Source organism: Wyeomyia smithii, chromosome 1 (assembly GCF_029784165.1).
Source record: "Wyeomyia smithii strain HCP4-BCI-WySm-NY-G18 chromosome 1, ASM2978416v1, whole genome shotgun sequence".
NCBI lineage: Eukaryota > Metazoa > Arthropoda > Insecta > Diptera > Culicidae > Wyeomyia > Wyeomyia smithii.
The window spans coordinates 141448674-141454673 of NC_073694.1; positions in this window are offsets into that span (position 1 = coordinate 141448674).

Genomic DNA, 6000 nt, shown 5'->3' on the forward strand with positions numbered 1-6000 from the left:
AATTTGCTCTGCACTGTGCCCTCCGGTTATAAGTGAGGCATGTTCTCACTCAACCCAGCTAGCTCTTTATGGGGTTATCTCAGGGTCGGCAACCGACTTAAGGGGGACTCATGCAACCCGACGACTTACCGTTAGCGAAGCGGAACGACTCAGAGACGTTAAGGGAAGGGTAACTGGCTCTTTATATAAAAAAAAGGGGAATTCATGCTATATACTATTTATTCACAATCATCGATGTAGCGCTAAACGACGAACGTTGGGGCCCATTGATGAACGACGCACAGAAAAAGAGGAGAGGGACATACCTTGAAGACACGCGTTCCGGATGTTGTCGATGGTTCCGTAGAATCCCACGGCTTACCCGCGATGCCAGAAGTAGCACACGGCTCACACGGAAGATCCGCTGCCGCAGGGTAGAAGGCCTTAGCGCCAGGTGGATCGCCTCCACAATTGCCCACGTGCTCGAACGGCGGTAAAGGTGTAACCGCAGGGGAGTTGGTGACGGCCCCTCGTGGCCTAGTGGTGAAGTCCACAGGGGAGAGAATGACGGCTCCCGGTAGTCGCCCACTGATGAACGTTGATCCTCGGCACTGCTTTAGATAGCCCTCTGGCTCGACCGCCAACTCTGGCTGACCAAACTTGTCACCACTTTTTCCAACTTTTATCACCTTTCCAACTTTCTCTTCCAATTTTTCGTCCAAACTATAATTTTCGTGACTGTCTTTCTTGATGGCTATCTTCCGACTATCTGTTCTCGATCTGTCACCTTCCCGATCTTGTCCTCTCTCTCTCTCGCTTGTCCTCTCTCTCACTCTCCTATCTCCATACCGGATACCAATTTTTGTGCAGTTGCACAAGTGGTATAAACATTTCTGGATCGTTTTAAGGGGTGGGTATATTAGTGCGGACTTTTGCCGTCTTTTTTCGTTGCGGTCTTTCCGTTACAAATGTATATATATATATATATATATATATATATATATATATATATATATATATATATATATATATATATATATATATATATATATATATATATATATATATATATATATATATATATATATATATATATATATATATATATATATATATATATATATATATATATATATATATATAAATCGGGGGCTATTACCGTTGAGGGAGTGAGGCTGTCCCTTCCCTGGGCTATGTTTTACGGAGGCTGTAGTGCCTTCGTGCTAAGCCCCAACACCTGGTCTGGATGTTCCGGGGTGGACACGGAAGGTCTCTTTTACGGGCCCAGGGATTGCATTTTAGACAGTGCCCCTCACTTCCTCAAACGGTAACGTTCACATCGAGTACTTTTCCGCAATTTTTTCGAAGCCTAATTATCGGTTAGAATTGATTTATGGGTTAGTACACTTACACTATGTTAAACAAAAATACAAAATGAGTCAGCAAACAAAATTAAACAAACAACAATTAACAAAAAAGAGCCAGAAAACAAAAAAAACTACTTTACTTAATCTACCTTACATACTAAAATTTAACCTCTAACATTTAATTTTACAAAAACCCACACCAAAACGTCTCACATTCGTTACCGTTCCATTTGAACCAAATGTCCGGTAACAATTCTCCCCGGGACCGCGTAGGAAAATTACGAAGTTAATTTTTCGTTACATGCCTTTACCAAATCCGGGTGATTCCTTCTTATCCGCTCTAACTATAAAAATGCTAAGCTGGACCAACATAATACGTTCCTACAACTTGCCGAAAATCCTGTTAAATATCCTTCTCTCGATTATATTCCCGCGTAGTTTCCGAATTTCTCCTTCACTGTATCCCTCTCGTTTTACTAAACATGGGAGATAAGGTCGTCTACTCTCACCACAATATCTATCGAACTCCCACGCATTTAGCTGGGAAAAAAAATTGTCTATCCGCTTATTCATTCTTTGATTCAGTTTCATTCATTCGACGCGTCCGCCTTATTCTCATTCATTCTTATATTCATTTCCATTAACTCATTAATTCCATTCTAGTCCTAATTCTAAACACCAGGGACCTTCGTACATCTAGTCACCTGCTCTCATTATCTTCTACTAAGGCCATCGATTTCTGCCTTATAAACGGTGGGCCTATCGGCCCGGTAATACTGGTTGAACTAAAAGTTTCGGGGTCATATGGCATCAGTATTGAAACACTTCAACTCCGCACTGTTTCCAGTATCACTCTTGATCAGAGAGGACCTGCTACTGACCATCAACGTTGTTAGACTCTGGTCTCCAGCAAAACCTTAGTTCTTCCAATTTTTACCAAGGCCTAATATGGCTCAAACCTAATAAATATTTTCCTTACAATTTTGCTTCAACCATGTCAAAAGTATGTATTGAATGGAGAGCTTAATCTCTTATACCAGTATTTTTCGTTTAAACATTCGCTACCAATCAAAATAGAGATGTAAACCGATTCTGGCTACTCGCCGGTAACCCTAACTACACGAAATTTATCTGCGATGACCTTTGTCAATAATAATGCCATGTGCATATAAACATTGTCAAAAGTTTTCCATCTGAACGGAGCTGAGAGGAACACGTTGGCTTTGCTGGACCAAAATCGCTGGACCATACGAGGGAATTAATCGTGCCAATTTTATCCTGAACCGAGGACCATCATGAACAAAGTGGGATGGCCGTTCACGATAGACAGGGATTGCTGACAAAGCTAACAAACAGACTGCGTGACGATGGTAATATTATCTAACCTTAATTCTAAGTGGCTAAGTGTTTTTGTTTTCCTTTTAGGATACTAGCGAATCAACGATTACCAAATAACGTTTTTCCAACGTGAAATGTAAAATGATTTTTCCGTATTGTGTACTTAATAAATTATCCTGGTTTTAAGTGGGCAGCTGGCCACACTCCCAGGTTTTTACCGTTGGTATCTTCCAACTCGTAGGAGGAATTACCTACACGTGCCTTGACTCTGGCAGCGAGATACATCGGACCGTATTTGGCATTGTACCGTTCAGAGGCTGAAGATTGCTTCATATTTCTCCGATACACGGTTTGACCAACATGAAAAGGTTCTGCAGACTTCTTATGACGAGAATCGTACAGTGCTTTTCCTGAGTTATGAGCTTTTTCCAAATTAGTTTTCACCAAATCGTAAATACGTTGGAATAGTTCCTTCTTTACCTCGACGCGCTGCTCTGGAGTAGGATCTTTTTTATTCGTAAACCAACTGTGATCGGTTCCTTTGAGAAAAGCTTCGTGTCCATGAATGACAAAAAACGGTGTCAATTCAGTGCCCGAGTGAACGGTTGTATTTATAACGGTTTCGATCTCCGCTAGACGGCTATCCCAAAGCCTTTGGTCGGTTTTGACATAGGTGCGTATCGCGGCATTGATGGTTCGATTAACCCGCTCGACGGGATTCGCTTGCGAGTGGTATTTAGCGTTCAACCAATGGCGAATCTGGAATCGCTCTAGAAGTAATTTAAACTCGCGTGACAGAAACACGGAAGCATTATCTGTAATTATAGTTTCGGGGGTGGAAAATCGTGAAAACCATTGGCTTTTCAAGATGGAACAGAGGCCGCTGCTGCTGATTTTACGCACAGGTGTTAGCATCACCCACTTGCTGAACAAATCCATCACTACTAAAATATATTGATTTCCCGACTTACTTCGAGGAAGCGGGCCAATATAATCCGCTGCGATTATTTGCCAAGGATGGGTTACTATTCTTTGTTCACCCATCTTCGGAATCACAGGTACATTTGCGGCTTTTACCTCTTTACAGGTAACACAGTTCTTTATATATTCTTTAACATCTAAAGTTAGACGTGGCCAATAATACTTTTGTCGAATCTTGGCCAACGTTTTTTCAACGCCAATATGCATCGACTGATTATGGCATTCTTTGATAATGCTATCTCTCTCTTCAGGAGGGACGACTAACTTCCATTCAAATTTGAAATCACAGGGGTGATTCGGGGTGGGTACATATTTATATAGGGCGCCATTGATCATCTGAAAATCAAGATATTTATCCGGTTGTTTTAACACTTTTTGTTTCAGTTCCTCAAACCAAGCGGAAGCGGATCGGGTGGTAACTAGTGCTACACAGCGGGACAACGCATCCGGGACCACATTTTCTTTCCCCTTGCGGTGGACGATGGTCATGTCATAATGTTGCAGAGTTAGACTCCACCGACTGCAACGAGACGACGTTTTCCATTTAGTCCTCAAAATGTGAGTCAGGGCCGACGAGTCAGTGACGAGCGTAAAATGGGAACCCTCAATGTACCCTCGGAAGGCTTCGATCGACAACAAGGCAGCTAACGCTTCTTTCTCACAAGCATGATAGTTCTTTTGAGGAGTTGTCAGCTTGTGAGAAAAATAGGCGATGACTTTTTCTTGCCCATCGAAGTCCTGCGTTAGTACACCGGCCACGGATACATCACTGGCGTCCGTCTGCACAGTGAATTCTTTTTCAAAATCCGGGCTGACTAATATGGGAGAAGTGGTCAATTTTTCTTTAATGGAACAGAAGGCTCTTTCAGCTTCTTCGTTCCAACCCAAAATTTTCGCTTTAGTTTTAAGTAAGTCAGATAGCGGGGCGGTAATACCGCTAAAATCGTCGATGAATCGGCGGTAGTAGTTGGCCATGCCAAGAAATCGTCTTAGTTTCGTAATAGTGTTAGGTCGGTCGTATTCGACGATGGCCCTAACTTTTTCAGGGTTAGCCCGTAGCCCTTCCGTTGATAAAAGATATCCTAAGAATGGCAACTCTTCAACCCCGAATCGCGATTTTTCCAGATTTATCGAAAGGTTTGCATTTGACAAGCGCCGGGCTACCTCTCGCAACAGCTTTAAATGCTGCTCAAAAGTTTCACTCACGACGACCACGTCGTCTAAGTACACGAACACTTGGGGCTCTAGTTCCCCGTGTCCTAGAACCTGATCCATGAGCCTGGAGAGGGTGGCTGGACTATTTACCAGACCAAAGGGGAGTCGGGTAAATTGAAACATGCCCTTGCCCTGAATGCTGAACGCCGTGTATCGCCTGGATTGTTTCTCCAAAGGGATCTGGAGGAAAGCCTCAGACAAATCAATGGTGCTCAGGTATCGTGCTTTTGGCAAGTGGCTTAAAATTCTGCCTGGATGGGGCAAAGGATACGCATCTCTAATTGTGCGTTCGTTTATTTTGCGTGCATCCAAACATAGCCGCACCTTTCCGGATGGTTTAATTACTGGGACAACATTGAGTGACCAATCGGAGTGGCAGCGTTCTATAATTCCTAATTTAAGCATTCGGTCTAGCTCGTCTGCCACTTTTTCGCGGATTTTAGGGGACATGGTGTATGGAAATTGGCGAATGGGGGCTTTAGTTTTCCATTCATCCATAATGTCAATCGTGTGTTTTATTAGTGGAGTGGTGGGCAAAGTTTCTGCTTTGGCTACTTCAAACATTAGTTTTACCTGCTCAAGTGCCTCGCTTTCGTTTGCGGTAAGTATGGAAGATTTTAGTGGTTGGCTTTGACTGATGTCTTCTTGGGTAAGTACACATTGCTGTACTTGAGGATATATATTGAAACAGGACCAGAAGGTCATTCCTAGTAAGCAATCGACGACTAAGTCTTCTACTACTAGTGTAGGTACCACCTTTACTTGACCATCCATCTCAAATGGAAGGTAGATTTCTCCTACTATTTTTAGTTTGCCTCCGTCCGCCGTTCGCAATTGCAATTGGTCGGTGGGCTTTTTCAAATTGTAGTGACGCAAACGTTGGAATAAATTTTTGCTAATTAGAGTTCTATTACTACCGGAGTCTAAGAATCCCATTATTTTAATATTATTAACACTGACCCACGCGTAGGGTCTGTTATTGTTGAGATTCGGTATACAAATCTCTAAAATTTGTGGGTAAGAAGACCTATACCAGGCAGGGTCAACTTCTTCCCAATAATCTTGATAAGCGGTTGACTTAAACGGTTTTACGCGGACTTGTCGGACGACCGGCGACTTT